Genomic DNA, 17795 nt, shown 5'->3' with positions numbered 1-17795 from the left:
CTGGGGTTCATGCCACTGAGTAGTTGTTATTACAGGCACGTGCCACCACGCCTGGCTAATTTTTTGTATTTTTAGTAGAAACGGGGTTTCACCACGTTAGCCAGGCTGGTCTCGATCTCCTGACCTCAGGTGATCTGCCCGCCTTGGCCTCCCAAAGTGCTGGGATTACAGGCATGAGCCACCACGCCTGGACCCCAGATTTATCTTAACGTGTGCTTTGCATTGATATCAAAGGCTATGTTTTCAAAAATTTAATAAGTTTCATCTGCAATGCTCCAAACATGGGTTACCTAATAAATACCATAAGTATGAACAGATCTAAGTAGAGAAAAATCAGTGCACATAAGAATTTTGTTGGCTAAGTGTGGTGGCTCACACCTGTAATCCCAGCACTTTGGGAGGCCGAGGCGGACAGATCACTTGAGGTCAGGAGTTCAAGACCAGCCTGGGCAACACGGTGAAACCCTGTCTCTATTAAAAATACAAAAAAAATTAACTGGGTACAGTGGCGGGCACCTGTAATCCCAGCTACTTGGGAGGCTGAGACAGGAGAACTGCTTGAACCCGGGAGGCAGAGGTTGCAGTGAGCCGAGATCGTGCCATTGCACTCCAGCCTGGGTGACAGAGCAAGACTCTGATTCAAAAAAAAAAAAAAAAAGAAAGAAAGAAAGAATTTCGTCCTCCTCTGTATATGTTTCCTTTAAGGAGCTACCCCATTCTGGGAAAGCACAGTTGGTACCAGGTGAAAAGGCACCCCCATCGCCACATTTACAAACCATGAGATCAGGAATTTAAAAGGCACCCTCACTGCCTCCCATCTGCCTCCCCGACCCTTGTCTGATCCCCTCTTCCCACCGTGTGTGTCCTCTCCTCCTTCATTCAGTTTCACACAAGATCCAATTCTCTCAGCCCCCAGCATGGATTGCCTCCTGGTTGTCTCCTTGACTCAGCCCATTCCTGGACAACAACGTCTGCTTCCATGGCTTTACTTAGCTCCCTGGACCTCACCTTCCAGGTCTTCTTAAGCAGATCAACCCACCCCTAGTCCCACCTTCACAGAATGAAGTTGTGTAATATTCTCTCGGATCCTTTTGCAGTTACGTGTAACGACTGGGTTTTCGTGCTTATGAGTGAGATGTGCCTCCCTCAAACATTGTTATATGTCAGCATATTACCCATCTGACATGAGAAAAAACATTCTCCCTTGCTTCAACACACTTTTGCAAATTCTCATCTATGTGGAAAACAAACACAGAGAGGAAGTAGAGATGATGAGTGTGGACAACTCATTTGAAAACTTGGGGTGAGGAGAAAATAGAGATTGGGCTGTTCTTGGCGGGGATATGGTGTGTGGGAGCAGATTTGCTTGCTGTACTCTATACCTATTCTCACTCCTGGTACAGTAATAGAGCCTCTATGTTTAACTGGTATATTAGGGCATTCTTGTATTGCTGTCAAGAAATACTTGAGACTGGGTAATTTATAAAGAAAAGAGGTTTAATTGGTTCACTAATTTATAAAGAAAAGATCTTGTGTGAACTGAAGTGTGAGCTCACTTATCACCAAGGAGATGATCCAAGCCACTCAGGAGGGATCCGCCCCCATGCTCCGCACACCTCCCACCAGGCCCCGCCTCCAGCACCGGGGATTACATTTCAACACAAGATTTGGGCAGGGACAAATATCCAAACGATGTCAACTGGGTACCAGAATAATGGCTCTGATCCCCAGCGTTCCTTGCAGCTGAGCATGGCCATGTTGCTAAATTCTGGCCTGTTGGGAGGTGAGTGGAAGTCATACCCTCATGGGGTAGGGCTCTCCATCTCCCCATCCCTCTTTCCCGATGCTGCTTACAGCAGTGCGAGTTATCATGAACTGTGGAGACAAGGTCACCCCTAGGAATGGCGGAGTGAGGACCCTTAAGGAGCTGAAGTCCCTGCCCCTGAGGTACTGCCCTGCCAGCTTATGTGAGAAATAAGTAAACTTTCATCCTGTTTAAGTTTTTTAAGTGGATTCGATTATTTGGGGCCTTTGTAGCAGTCAAACCTGCTTCCTAATTAATAGTGGTGGATAAAAGGATCTTCACTTTCTTATCTTTAATGAATTTTGAACATAGTCCAATGTCAATTGGAAGAATCCGGGAAAGAGTGAGGTTGAAAATATAGAGTGATCTGGAGTGATGGTTAATGCAAGCATCCTGAGAAGGAGGAGGAAAGAGGTAAAAGGGTTTAGGGGGGCTGGCCTTGAGGGACTGCTCCACCTGGACAAGGGGAAGGGCAAAGTGGGAAGCTAGATTCAGGAGACCTGAGATTTGGCAGCAGGAAGTTGAGGCAGTTCGTGCCTCATGCTTCTGATTTTTCAGCAAAGCAGGAGGTAAGGTCCTCTATGGAGAAATCAATCTGGAGCAGGAAGGTAAACCTGGCAGAGCTTATGTAAGGGCTCAGAGGTGGGAGTGTGGGCTGGGCAGTTTATGTCATGACTGTCTGCGTTTATGTCATCTAAGAGCACAAGAGCTAAAAACCAGACACTATCATGACTTAACTCTATGTCAAGTACTACACAAGGTCATCGCTGAATAGGATTTAAGAGTAAACATTTGTTCTATGATTTTGATCGTTACAAATAAGAATATAGCTGGGTGTGGTGGGTGCACAGCTGCAGTCATAGCTGCTGGAGAGGCTGAGGCGGGAACAGTGCTGGAGCCCAGAAGCTTTGGGCTGTAGCATACTGTGACCATTAGGTGTCTGCACTAAGTGGAGCAGGGGGACCACCAGGTTGCCTAAGGCCTAAGGAGGAGTAAACCAGCCCAGGTCGGAAACTGAGCAGGTCAAAACTCCTGTGCTGATCAGTTAAAAAAAAAAAAAAAAAATATATATATATATATATATATATAAAACAGGTTGAAAGCCTTATTCAGTACAACCAATCTGGCTAAAATGTACTCATTCTCTGCAGTTTTCAAATTATAACAGGTTTTTTTTTTTAACTGGCACAATTAACGCCCAAATAAAACACCTATGAGTGGTATTGGGACTCAGAAACCAATACCCCAAAATATGGCCATGTGTACATGTTGAACTGAAAAAGGAGCCTCAAGGTCTCTCTGACCTCTGCTTCCCCACCCATCTCTCCCAAAGCATAGGAAGACGCTGTTCGCTGAAGCTCCCTGATCGGCCTAAAGTCTGCACCTACCAAAGAAGAAAACAATTGCCTTTAGCATGTTCCCTGAGTTTTCATGAACTGAATCCATGTTATAGGAAAAAAGACTACTCCTCTAAAATCATCCACACTTCCCCATCTCCCTTTCCCCTGAGAAGAAGGGTATCTTCCTCTGAAGCAAGTTAGAGAAAACAAAGAAGTAGAACATATAAGCCCCTACACCCCACGGGGGGGTTCGGTCTTCACCCTAAAGGCTCCCGTGTCACGTTAGCTCTAATAAAATAAATTTGTATGCTCTTTCTCCACTTAATCTGCCTTTTGTGAGTCGAATTTTCAGCAAACCTTCAGAGGGCAATGGTGGAGTTTTTTCCTTTGCCCCAACAGTGGCCATTTTCATTGTGAATCTGGCATGGCCAGACGCCACGGTGAGCTTTTTACATGGCTTAGCTCTCCAACCTATAAAATAGGTGTTTTTATCCTTATTTTTATAGACTAGGAAGCTGACTACCAGAAACACTGAACAACTTGCCCCAAATCACACCAGTATTAAAGGGTCAAAATTTGAGCCAAGGTAGATCTGATTTGAAAATCTGTCCTCTTAACCACGCCCACGGCCTTCTCTTAGCGCAGGCCAGTCTCAAAGTTTTGCTGCCCTTCTAGAAAGTTATGGGATCTTTATGGAAACAGAATTTCTGGTGGCCCGCCTGATATCTCAGAGTGGCCAGTTGAGAAATCGGGTTAGACACACCCTCGCCCCCTCCCCATTCCAATTTGTGCTACAATAAGTGCTGGCCTACAACCCTGCACTTTCTTCACACTGCCAGGTATGTGGCACTCCTGTGGGCTGGCAAAGACCTGCCTGCACCAGCAAGGGCCTCCGCCCAAAGTGTAGGGCAGCTGTGTGCAGGCCTGCACAAAAACAGTCTCCCACAACAACACCTTGTGGCAGCCACCGAAACAATCGTCAGGGGTGCTTCGCCGTTCTCTCCATCAGGCCTGCAGATGCAGTACTGACTTCCTGGAACCAAGTGCTTAGGATTCTTAGGACGTTTAAAGGGACATTTAGATAATCAGATTTTCTGTTAATAAAGGTAGATGGGAGTTAATGATAAAAATGAGAAACATGGCCTTATTTTACCTCAAGGCAATCATACATTGTATTGGTATAGATTGCTACCCCTGGGACTGTCCCCAGAACAGGACCCAGAACATGGAGACATGTGTCAGGTAGCCAACTGTCCCAGGCCGCCTGCTGTGTTGTCTCCCAGGACTTCTCTAGCTCCATTTACTGTCTGGCTTCTAGGCCTTTGGATCCCAGCAGTGTCCGAGCAGGGCCTCAAAGGACAGCCCCACCATGGGGGACCAGCCCTAGAAGCTGTCACTACATCTCCAACGGATGCAACTATTTTCCAGGTAATAAAGCTGCAGTGAATGCAACTTATCAACTAGTTCCTTTCAGACTCTGACTTGGTTTGGTAAGTCTGCGGCTTATTGTCATACCACTGGCAGAAAAGGCCTCTTCCCTGTAGTCAGATTGTAGAGGCCACAGGGGCTCTTCTGAAACAGGAAGCAAGCTCTTTTCCAAGTGTTAATTTTATCTGTTGTACATTTTAGCAGATTAAGCACTTAGGGTTGGGATTTTAAAAATATTTCTTCTTTGGGCCAAGGAGTGTTTTAACAAAGTTAAGTTCTTTGTATAAAGTGGCTCCAAATCCCTGACTAATTAATTCCTAAAGAAGCAGCACGTGGCTGACAATTGCTGGCACCCCCCCACCCCCCCACATCATAAACCGGAACACCAGGGGAGAGAGCCAACAACAGCACAGTGGCCCCGGACAGTGACCCTTGGACTGAACACACCTACAGATGTGGTGTTTTTGGTGACATTTTACATGAAACTCCCGATTTCGAACTCTTTTTGGAGGAGCAGGCAATCTGGCAACAGTGGTTTTGGATTCTCATAAGGCAATAAAGAACGGCTGCCACCTTCTGAGGGGCATGGTGGGTGCCCTGTTCTGCCAGAATTGCCAACACACCTATCGTCTTAGACTTGCCCAAGGTGTCGCAGTTAGAGACTGCCTCTCTTATTCACGTTCCTGCCTGGTGCCCATGAGCTTGAATTTGTTCCCCTTGGAGTGGGGTGAGGTTCTGCAGACACTTCTCGTATACCTCGCCTATAGACAGCAAGCTCCTGGAACACAAGTCACATGCATTTCATTTCGTGCTCTCTTGCTACCACCCAACATGGGCTCTCAATACATGTTGAAGGCAAGGATCAATGAATAAATGGGCAACTATCAGCTGTAGCCTTGTATGTGCCAGATATGGTGCTAGGCACCTAAAGGAACACAAAGGTGTTATATGCCATGATATCAGGGAGTTCATGGCATAGTGAGGGAGAGAAAAAGCTTATGCAGTGTGTGTGTGGAACTTTAAGCAAACATGATGCACAACAATAAAAAGGATGACTCTGCCTGCCCCTGATGAAACTTCAGTGGGACTATGCCCTGTCTTGCCACCTTCAGGAAACAGCAGTCTTACAGTCCTTTGCCCCTCTGAGTTACAACCACTGTCTCCTTTCAGGAGAATATCCAGTGTTAAATCATAATTAAGACTTTGAACTTGATGGGGCATCACATGTTCTTCCATCTCCCCAGTCACCTGAGAAGGGAGATGGGGTAGCTTTTCTCTCTCACTCTCTCTCCCCCGACCCCACCTTTTCACATCAGCAGGTAAATGAGCTTCCTGCCCATAGGAGAAAGGGTAAAATCACAAGGTGGTGCCCTTGTCTCCAAATCTCAAGGTCCTCTGGATGGCAGGTGAGTAAAGGTGACTCTTGTGATCGTGGGTGCTTTGGGTGCTCCTCAGAGATCCCCCAACCTGGGGGCTTGTCCACCATTCCCAGGACTCTGCCCTGTGGAGCCATGGGAATGTGAAGTTGCCCTCGCACTTCCTTTCAGCTGAGGTCACCGCACAGCCCCTACCAGCCCGGCCATATTGGGTGGGATTTCAGATGCCCCCACAATGGTTGTCTTGGAGACTTTCCACTGGTCCTCGAGAAGCAACAGTGCTCCCCACGCTCTGCCTTTGGTGGAGGGCAATTCCTTCTCTCTCTCTGCCTGGCTCCAGGCTGCTTTGGTTCTCTCAGGCCCCGGTCCCCAGAGTCCCCCAGCTACAGAGAACCCTCATCAAGCTGTCAAGTGGCCACTGACACCCAGGCTCTCTAGGCTGCAGGGGATGGAAGCGATACCCCCGTTTGATTTCTCCTTTTCTCTTGTAGGCTTACAGCATAGCCATCTCCCAAGAAATCATCCAAAAATTACCTCAACCATTCTGTAGTCCCCAAGCTGACCAGGGGAGGGAGGACCAAGAATCTTGAAACCTCAATGCTACATTTGATTATCTCTCTCAAACTTATTTTGGGATCTGATATCACTTTAACGAAAATTATAACAATTGAGGCAAAGAGAGCTCCATTTTTACATCTTGTTCTAATAAATAACAGGTACCCTTAGAAGAATGCAAACACTCCTATGGAAATGTAAAGGATCATAAAACTTCTTCCAGTATAGCGAGAGAACCAAGGAAGACTTCCTGGAGGAAATGGCCATTGAACTGGGCCTTGGACATGTGGAGGTTAGGGATGAGAGTATTCCAGATGAAGAGTCCACCATAGGGAAGGCCCACAGGCAGGAATTGTGCTGTATTAATGCTGTCTTAGAGGCATTTCCATTGCCGGAAACAGATAAATTACTTCAGAGAGAGAGAGAGTATTGAAAGAGTTTCTATGAATACCTCCAGAACTGTGGTTCTCAAAGTGCAATCCCTGGGCCAGCAGCATCAGCATCACCTGGGAACTTGTTAGAAATGCAGATCCCCAGGCTGGGTGCAGTGACTCACGCCTGTAACCCTAGCACTTTGGGAGGCCAAGGTGGGTGGACCACCTGAGGTTGGGAATTTGAGACCAGCCTGACCAACATGGAGAAACCCTGTCTCTACTAAAAGTACAAAAAACCGGGCGTGATGGTGCATGCCTATAATCCCAGCTACTTGGGAGGCTGAGGCAGGAGAATCACTTGAACCCAGGAGGCGGAGATTGTGTTGAGCCGAGATGGTGCCATTGCACTCCAGCCTAGGCAACAACAGCAAAACTCCAATGAAGGAAGGAAGGAAGGAAGGAAGGGAGGGAGGGAGGGAGGGAGGGAGGGAGAGAGGGAGGAAGGGAGGGAGAAAGAAAGAAAGAGAAAAAGAGAGAAAGAAGGAAAGGAAGGAAGGAATGAAGGAAGGAAAGAAGGAAGGAAGGAAGGAAGGAAGGAAGGAAGGAAGGAAGGAAGAAAGAAAGAGCAACGCAAATTCACCAAGCCTTTGAATCAGAAAAGAACCCCCAGGGGCTGGTGGTAGCAGTCCTTGCACAGGCCCTCCAGGTAATTCTCAACCAGGGAAGCTTGAGAGCCCCTGAGATGGAATATTCTCAGGAACTCCTGAGATATGTGAAGAACTGATGGCATAGGCTATTTCTAGGGAGGAAATGGGGCTGCTGGGTGCGCAGGTGAGGGGAGGTGGGAGACCTCTGTAATTGTGTGCCATGTGCATGTATTACCTATTCAGAGAATAACAAAATAATGTGTTTAATCCCCTGTTTTCCCCCATCTACTTCTCTCCTACCCCATAGCTGCTCCAGTACCTCCACCTCCCTCCTCAAATGGTGTTCTCCGCTTCCTAGGCAAGCTGGTTTTCTATTTTGCCTTCCCCGGTTTTCTGTTGCCTGGTCTTTATGACAAGGTGTGCTAAGCCTCATAAAGACAGTTGAAGAGAAAAGGAGTGAGACTGCGCTAGTGGCTACAGAATTCTGCCAGGAGAGCTGGAGGTGGGGAGGACGTCTATGAATTCAACCACGCCAATAATTTCAGTCGAAAATAAGAAAGCCCATCTCCACCCCGTTTTCAGTTATCAAATATGCACTGTTTTCCTCTTTCGTTGGACTTTTGTGTCTGTTTCATTGTTGCCTTGACTCAGCCCCTGTAAGCCTCAACTCTAAGCCTAACTCCAGCCACGGAGAAATCATGGAGAGGTTTGTCCAGTGTCTGGAAGATGGACTGACTGCTGAAACAGGAGCAGGAAGAACCTCCTAGCAGGTCAGCCATACCCAAAGCCAGCCCCATGGAAATGGACAGTGTTGCAAGGACGTGTGTCCAGTGGAGTAGGGGGCAAATGCCCCTGGTGCTGTAACTCCTTAAACGCCCAAATATCTCTGTTGACCTGAGTGCCACTCAGCTTGTGGTATGAGACTGAGCTTATAGATACCACCTCAACTCGAGGAATTCAATGCAGTGATGTGCTGATTTATGGTGTTTGCCAATTCCTGTAGTGTAAATACTCATAGCATGGCCAGTTTCAGGCTACCAATGTGAAGTCACTGAACCCAAAGTTGGGAAGAGATTTACATAACTGTGGACATAGTTACTGGGCTTCATAGAGAAAGCTACTAAACCACATGTGCCCCTGAGGTCCAGAAATCAACTTCTGGTTGGAACTGACCTATATGGTGCCAAGTGTGCATCTTCTAGGACACTAACATTAGTGTGTCATCCTCCAGTCTTGCAACAAGCCTTTTCTGTAAGACCCTTTGACTAACATTTGTTGAATTTTGTATTCACTGGGGGCTGGACGCGGTGACTTATGCCTGTAATCCCAGCACTTTGGGAGGCCGAGGCAGGCAGATCACTTGAGGTCAGGGGTTCGAGACTAGCCTGGCAAACATGGTGAAACCCCGTCTCTACTAAAAATACAAAAAGCTAGCCGGGCGTGGTGGCGGGCGCCTGTAGTCCCAGCTACTCGGAGGCTGAGGCGGGAGAATGGCGTGAACCCGGGAGGCGGAGCTTGCAGTGAGCCGAGATGGCGCCACTGCACTCCAGCTTGGGCGACACAGCAAGACTCCGTCTCAAAAAAAAAAACAAAAAAAAAAATTAGCCGGGTGTGGTGGTACACGCCCATAGTCCCAGCTACTTGGGAGGCTGAGACAGGAGAATCACTTTAATCCAGGAGGTAGAGGTTCAGTGAGCTGAGATTGTGGCACTGCACTCCAGCCTGGGTGACAGAGTGAGACTCCATCACAAAAAAACGAAACAAAACAAAACAAATTTTGTATTCATTGAGCCAACTAATTTATTGAGTTTTATTTTCATTTAATTTTTTTTTTTGTCCTTGAGATAGAGTCTCACTCTGTCACCTAGGCTAGAGTACAGTGGTATGAGCTTGGCTCACTGCAACCCCCGCCTCCTGGGCTCAAGCAATCCTCCCACCTCACCATCCTTAGTAGCTGGGAACACAGGCAGGCACCATCACACCCAGCTAATTTTTGTATTTTTTGTAAAGACAGGGTCTCACTATGTTGACCAGAATGGTCTTGAATTCTTGGGCTCAAGCAATCCACCTGCCTTGGCCTCCCAAAGTGCTGGGATTACAGGTGTGAACCACTGTGCCTGGCCTTGATTTTTCTGAGTGCAATGAAAGAAATAAGCAATTATTATGGGTTTTCCTCCTTTAGGATTAATGAGTCAGTGAAGGGCCAGAAGAAGGGTCCCTTGTAGAAAGTTGGGCAATATTTACACGTCATAATGAGGAGAGAGGCCATTTCTCTTACTGTCTCCTGTCTCTGAAGATAAGGAGGAAGAAAAAGTTGAAAAACAGCAGGAATGAAGTCAGTGGCAAGACCAGTCAGTGCTACTGATGACCAGGCCTGCGGTTAAAAGATTAACCCCCCAATCTAACCACATGTGCTCTCAATCTCTCACGACCCTTTCACGTGGAACTCCTTAGAGTTGTAAGGCCTTAAAGGGGCCAGGAACTCTGGCTTCAGGGAGCTGGGTTCTCGAGACGCGGGTCTGCCAAAGCTACCGGCCGTTGAGACGTGACCCTCTCCTGAGGCTCACAGCTGAATAAAGTCAAATCCTTCCTTAACCCCGTGTCTGAGGGGTTTTGTCCGCGGCTCGTCCTGCTACATTTCTTGGTTCCCTGACCAGGAAGCCAGGTGGTTGACAGACGGTCGAGGCAGCCCCTTAGGCAGCTTAGGCCTGCCCTTTGAAGTAGGGACTCCGGCCAGCTTGAGTGACACAGATCCGGAGAGTGCTCTGGGGTAGGCATTTGCCCAGGTGGAACGCCTGGTCAGAGCAGTGCACGGCAGGCCCCCGCGGAGGTTCAATGCAGAAGCTGAACACCAGGAAGGAACTGGCGCTTGGAGTCTGGACTTCTGGAATACGGTAGGACGGGTCCTGGGAACTTGCCCACTCCATCTGAGTGGAGGCTTGGCCTGATCACCCACGGCGTGCCTTTATATGCGCTTTGGTTTTGGTCTTTATTTTGACAGTTTGAATTGCTTGACAGGCTGGTCCTGGGAATTTGCCCACTCCACTTGAGTGGAAGCATGGCCTGATCAACCACGGTGTGCCCTTATTGGCACTTTGGTCTCAGTATTGATTTTAATTTGGCTTGACTCATTTGCAAAAAGGAAAGTGAAAGTGAGTGAGTGCTTGAGTTTGAGACGGGTGAGATGAGTGAGTGACCACCCTTTCCTTCTTGTGGTGTGAGTGTTTTGTCTCAGGAGGAAGATGGGTGGAATGCAAAGTAAGTCCACTCTGCTAGGAACTAGGTTGAAAAATGTCAAGGAAGGATTTAATGGAGACTATGGAGTTACTATAACACCAGGAAAACTTAGAACTTTGTGTGAGATAGGCTGGTTGGCATTAGAAGTGGGTTGGCCATCAGAAGGAAGTCTAGACAGGTCCCTTGTTTCAAAGGTGTGGCACAAGGTAACTGGTAAAGGATACCTAGACCAGTTTCCGTACATAGACACTTGGTGACAGCAGGTTTTAGACCCCCACCGTGGTTAAGAGGACAGGCAGTAGAAGTACTAGTGGCAAAGGGACAGACAGCTAAGGAAGAATCCGGCTCCACCTACTGAAGGGAGTAGGCTCCTAAAGTCCTGTCTGACTCAACATCAGAGGATTCATGGCAAGAAATGGCGCCAGTGGCCCCCCACTTTCACCAAGAAGGTGGGCCTCCCTCTCCTGAGCCCACTGCACCCAAGCTTCTACAAGGCATACATACCCCTTCGCCACCCAGAGTAGAAAAGAAAGAATGTGAGACCTCGGGAGAAACCCCTCCCTTGGCAGCCTATTTGAGGCCTAGAACTGGGATACAAATGCCCCTGAGAGAGCAATGGTATACTGGGGTACATAAGGAGGGGCATATGGTGGAAAGGCATGCCTTTGTGTACCAGCCTTTTACCTCTACCGATCTCCTCAATTGCAAAAATACCCCATCCTATACCAAAAAGCCTCAAGATATAATTGATTTGCTCCAAACTATTATCCAGACCCACAACCCCACCTGGGCTGATTGCCATGATTGCCATGATTGCTCATGTACCTCTTTAACACGGATGACAGGAGGAGAGTGCTCCAAGCAGCAGCTAAGTGGCTGGAAGAACATGTTCCAGCTGATTACCAAAACCCCCAAGAGTATGTGAGGATCCAATGACTGGGAGCAGACCCCCAGTGGGACCCAAATGAAAGGGTATGAAAAGGTTAAATCAGTACAGGGAAGCCCTTCTGGAAGGGTTAAAGAAGGGAGCTCAGAAGGCCGCAAATGTTAACAAAGTCTCTGAGGTCATTCAAGGGAAAGATGAGAGCCCGGCACAATTCTATGAGAGACTATGTGAGGCCTATCGTATGTACACTCCCTTTGATCCCAATAGCCCTGAAAATCAGCATATGATTAACATGGCTTTAGTTAGTCAAAGTGCAGAAGACATTAGAAGAAAATTGCAGAAACAGACTGGGTTTGCAGGCACGAACACATCACAGTTATTGGAAATAGCCATTCAGGTGTTTGTAAATAAAGATGCAGTAAGCCACAGAGAGCAAACGCCAAGCCCGGCAAAACGCTGACCTGCTAACCGTAGCTATTAGAAGGTTCCCCCCAAAGGATGAGAGAAGGCGTGCGCCAGGAAAAATACCCACTCTAGCCGCCCACGCTTGCAGCATAACCGGCGTGCTTGCTGTAAGAAAATAGGACATTGGAAGGACAAGTGCCCGCAGTTGAAAGGGAAACAAGGTGACTCTGAGCAAGAGGCCTCAGACAAGGATGAAGGAGTCTTGTTCAATCTGGCAGAAGGGTTACTGGATGGCAAGGGACCAGGCTCATGTGCCCCCAAAGAGCCCATGGTCAGGATGACGATGGGGGGCAAGAACATTGAGTTCCTGGTCAATACTGGTGCTGAACATTCAGTAGTGACCACCCCTGCCGCCCCCTTATCCAAAAAGACTATTGACATAATTGGAGCCACAGGGGTTTGGGCAAAGCAAGCTTTCTGTTTGCCCTGGACCTGTACCGTAGGGGAAAATGAAGTGATTCACCAGTTGCTGTACGTGCCTGACTGCCCCTTGCCTTTGCTAGGAAGGGACCTACATAGTAAACGGAGAGCCACCATCTCTTTTACAAAGCACAGCTCTTTATAGCTAAAGTTACCTGGAATGGGAGTCATCATGGCCCTTACGGTTCCTCAGAGGAGGAATGGAGACTCTTAACTAAGCCAGGCCAAGGGATAGGACCAGCTCTGGCTAAGCGGTGGCCAAGGGTGTGGGTGGAAGTTAACCCTCCAGGGTTGGCAATCAACCTGTACTCATAGAAGTTAAGCCTGGGGCCCAGCCTGTCAGGCAAAAACAGTACCCGGTCCCCAGCGAAGCTCTTAAAGGTGTCCAGGTCCATCTCAAGTGTCTGCGGGCCTTTGGAATTATAGTCCCTTGTCAGTCTCTGTGGAACACTCCCCTCCTGCCTGTTCCCAAGCCAGGGACCAAGGACTTGTGCTTGGTCAATCAAGCTTGTGCTTGGTCAATCAAGCTGCAGTGACTTTGCACCCAATGGTACCTAACCCGTACACATTGTTGGGGTTACTGCCAGCTGAGGACAGCTGGTTCACCTGCCTGGACCTGAAGGACACTTTCTTTAGCATCAGACTAGCCCCTGAGAGCCAGAAATTGTTTGCCTTTCAGTGGGACGATCTGGGGTCAGGTGTCACCACTCAGTACACTTGGACCTGGCTTCCCCAAAGGTTCAAGAATTCCCCCAACATCTTCGGGGAGGCATTGGCTTGAGACCTCCAAAAGTTTCCCTCTAGAGACTTAGGCTGTGTGTTGCTCCAGCACATCGATGACCTCCTGCTGGGACACCCCACAGCAGTCGGGTGCAGCAAGGGAATGGATACCCTGCTCTGGTACCTGGAGGACTGTGGGCATAAAGTGTCCAAGAAGAAAGCTCAGATCTGCCAACAGCAGGTATGTTACTTGGGACTTACTATCCGATAGGGAGAGCACAGCCTGGGATCAGAAAGAAAGCAGGTCATTTGCAACCTACTTTGAGCCTAAGACCAGAAGGCAGGTGAGAGAATTCTTAGGAGTGGGGTTCTGCCGGTTATGGATCCCAAACTTTGCAGTGCTGGCCAAGCCTCTGTATGAAGTCACAAAGGGGGATAACAAGGAGCCTTTTGAATGGGAGTCCCAACAGCAACGAGCTTGTCATGAGTTACAGAAGAAGCTCATGCCAGCCCCAGCCCTGGGGCTGCCTCACCTGACAAAGCCATTTATACTATGTGTGTCAGAGAGAGAAAAGATGGCAGAGTTTTAACCCAGACGGTGGGGCCCTGGCCTACCTCTCCAAACAGCTAGGTGGAGTTTCTAAAGGTGGCCCCCGTGTTTGAGGGCCTTGGCAGCAACTGCCCTGCTAGCACAAGAAGTGGATAAACTAACTCTTGGGCAAAACCTGAACATAAAGGCCTCCCATGCTGTGGTGACTTTAATGAATACCAAAGGACATATTGACTAATGAATGCTAGACTAACTAGGTACCAAAGCTTGCTCTGTGAAATTCCTCACATAACCATTGAAGTCTGCAACACCCTAAACCCTGCCACGTTATTCTCGGTATCAGAGCCCAGTTGAACATAACTGTGTAGAGGTGTTGGACAGTTTATTCTAGGAGGCTGGACCTCCGAGACCATCCTTGGACATCAGTAGACTGGGAGCTGTATGTGGATGGGAGCAGCTTTGTCAACCCACAAGGAGAGGTGCGTGGGATATGCAGTGGTAACCCTGGACACTGTCACTGAAGCCAAATCATTGCCCCAGGGTACTTCAGCCCAGAAGGCCGAACTCATTGCTTTAATTCGGACTTTAGAGCTAAGTAAAGGTAAGACTATAAATATTTATACTGACTCTTGGTATGCCTTAAGTCTCCAAGTGCATGGGGCATTATATAAAGAAAAAGGCCTGTTGAACTCTGGGGGAAAAGACATAAAATATCAGCAAGAGATCCTGCAATTACTAGAGGCAGTATGGAAGTCCCAAAAGGTGGCAGTCATGCACTGCAGAGGACACCAGTGAACTTCCACCTCGATTGCCTTGGGGAACTCCCGAGCTAACTCAGTCTCGAAAAGCAGCATCCACCCCCTACGGGGCATCAGTCACAGCCCCCCCTGCTCCCTCAGGTACCTAACCTTGTACCTACTTATTCTAAAGAAGAGAAGGACTTTCTCCAGGCAGAGGGGAGGGCAGGTGATAGAAGAAGGATGGATCCAGCTGTCGGACGGAAGAATAGCCATGCCTCAACTGCTAGGAGCCACAGTCACACTGGCTGTGCAGGAGACCACCCAACTGGGTCAAGATCACTTGAAAAGTTGTTGTGCCAGTACTTCTACATCTTGCATCTGTCGGCTCTTGCCAGAACAGTGGTGCAGCAGTGTGTCGCCTGCTGGCAGTGCAGTGCTGGGCAAGGTCCAACCGTCCCACCCAGCATACAAGCTTATAGAGCAGCCCCCTTTGTAGATCTCCAAGTAGACTTCACTGAGATGCCCAAATGCGGAGGTAACAAGTATTTGCCAGTTCTAGTGTGTACACACTCTGGGTGGATGAAGGCCTATCCAACACGGACCGAGAAAGCTCATGAAGTAACCCATGCGCTTCTCTGAGATCTCATCCCTAGGTTTGGGCTGCCCTTACGAATCACCTCGAACAACAGACCGGCGTTTGTGGCTGACTTGGTACAGAAGACAGCAAAGGTGATCGGGTGTGGATCAAGGATTGGAACATAGCCATATTGCGGCCACAGTGGAAAGGACCCCAGACTGTTGTCTTGACCACTCCCACAGCTGTAAAGGTAGAGGAAATCCCAGCCATGTAAAACCTGCAGCATCTGAGACCTGGGAGGCGAGACCAAGCCTGGACAACCCACGCAAGAAGGTTGACTTTGAAGAAGATGACAAGCCCTGCCCCAGTCACACCCGGAAGCTGACTGGTCCACACGTGGCTGAAGCATGAGGAAACTCATAGGACTCATTTTCTGTAAGTTTTGGACGTGTACAGTAAGGACTCCAACTGATCTTCCTCAGACTGAGGATTGTTCAAGTTACTGAGTAGGGCAAAAAGTTAAAACAGTCTTTCTGTTTTATAGTTGTTATGAATGTACTAGAACTCTAAAAGGAACTTGTGTGTAAAATGCCACCCAGTACGAGGTATGCAGCCCAGGAAGTGACCAGCCTGATGTGTGCTGTAACACATTAGAACTACTTGATCCCCACTGGAAAACAGGAGAGTATGTAACTCTAGGAATCATGGAACTGGTCTGGCAGGAAGACCTGGGTCGTGATGATGAGCGTGAGAACTCTCACTAGTGAGTGAGGTTCTCAAAGGGGGGAATGAGGCGAGAGGCCATTTCTCTTACTGTCTCTTGTCTCTGAAGAGAAGGGGAAGTAAAAGTTGAAAAACAGGAATGAAGTCAGTGGCAAGGCCAGCTGGTGCCACTGATGACCAGGCCTGAGGTTAAAAGATTAACCCCTACTCTAACCACATGTGTTCTCAATCTATCACGACCCTTTCACGTGGAACCCCTTTAGAGCTGTAAGACCTTAAAGGGGCCAGGAACTCTGGTTTCAGGGAGCTCAGTTCTTGAGATGTGAGCCTGCCAAAGCTCCCGGCCAAATAAAGCCAAATCTTTCCTTAACCCAGTGTCTGAGGGGTTTTGTCAGCAGCTCGTCCTGCTACAATGATATTACAAATAGACTTGTTATTGTGAATAATCTTCTTAACCAGCAACATTTATAATGGGACTACTCTCTGCCAGACACTGTGTTAAGTGTTCCATGCACACTATCTGCCCCCTGCCAAGGCCTCTCAATAGCCTTCCAATGTGGGAAGTAGGTACCTTTATTTCATCACTGATTGTCACATGCATCATTATTTTATATACTGTTAAAAAAGGAAAATAAAGCAATTAATTGACAAAGTATTTCTTAGCCCTTAGAATTTTTATTTTACAGTTACTGAAAGAGCTCTTCTAGATTTCCTTCAACAGAGACGGTTACTGCATGCCACTCTTGTGCATAGATAATAGGGAAATACAAGTGAAATGAATAGGTGAAGATTCTCCCCAAACTTCCTCTGATACAGGGCCCACTCTTGAGATCACCATAGCCCAGTCCTTGAGATCCAAGTTTTACCCACAGTGCTGTCCTCTGTGGCAAAAGTGTTGGTACGGTGGCATTGCCTCAAAGAGGCTCCACTCTTGTCTCTGGGGTTCTCTCTCTGGCAGCTGACATCCTGTCTGCAAATTCTCATGTGTATGTCTAGGTGACAATGACTACATTCACAGCTCCTGCCAGCCCCACAGACACCTTAAAACACATCTCTATCTCAGTGATGTTAAGATGTGAAAAGGGTATATCTTAGAGTCCTTGAAATACATTAGCACTCCCTTAAATTATTCCCATTTTAGAGATGAAGCTTAGGAAACTAACTCACCCTTTAATAAGTTCACCCTCACTAACAATTGCCAGAACCAGGATTGAACCCAATCCACCAGAGTCCCTCTGACAGTGTCCTCAAGTCAGGAAGAGGTCTCCAGGCCAGGGCCCAGTGGTGAGAACATGAGAAGCAGAACCACAAACTGTCTTATGCTGGCCTAACACAGATAACCTCCATGCTTTGTCACAAACAGCAAAGGCAAAAAGAATGGCTATTTTCATAGTTACAGGACAGATTTCACCACAATGTGATACTACTTACTACTTCACCACAATGTGATTCACGCCCTTAGGATGGCTATAATTGAAAAAGAAAAAGAAAAAGGATATTAGCAACTGCAGGTAAAGATGTAGAGAGATTGGAGCCCTCATACTTTGCTTTTGGGAATGGGAAATGGTGCAGCTGTGTGGAAAGCAGCTTGGCAGCTCCTCATATGGTTTAATATCAAGTCATAAGCCTAGCAATTCTACCTCTAGGTACCTGAGAGAATCAAAAACCTATGTTCACACAAACTCTTGTAATGAATGTTTATAGTCATATAATATATGGCTAAAATATGGAATCAACAGATGAATGAATAAACCAAATGTAGTGTTTCCAGGCAACAATCGAGCTTTTCACCATTGTAGAGGCTAAAGCAACTAGCTCCATCTTGGATACTAATCGGCCATTTTGACTTCTGATAAACCCATTTGGGGAAGGCCTCTAAGATTTCTACTTTACTACTTACTGTAAATCTTGCCCTTAGGCAAATTCCTTTTGAGGCATGGATATCTTTTCCCT

The 17795-nt window shown here is 47.7% G+C and overlaps 1 non-coding gene across 1 annotated transcript; it reads left to right on the top strand.

The window, feature by feature from the left end:
* The first annotated feature begins 1085 nt into the window (after positions 1–1085).
* LOC111550634 lies at positions 1086–1185 on the top strand. The gene has a single exon (XR_002734131.1). It is a non-coding gene; the product is annotated as a small nucleolar RNA U13 (small nucleolar RNA).
* The last annotated feature ends 16610 nt before the right edge of the window (positions 1186–17795 follow it).

Source organism: Piliocolobus tephrosceles, chromosome 15 (assembly GCF_002776525.5).
Source record: "Piliocolobus tephrosceles isolate RC106 chromosome 15, ASM277652v3, whole genome shotgun sequence".
Lineage (NCBI taxonomy): Eukaryota > Metazoa > Chordata > Mammalia > Primates > Cercopithecidae > Piliocolobus > Piliocolobus tephrosceles.
Note: the sequence above shows the minus strand (reverse complement) of the source record. Positions and strands in the feature narration are given on the sequence as shown.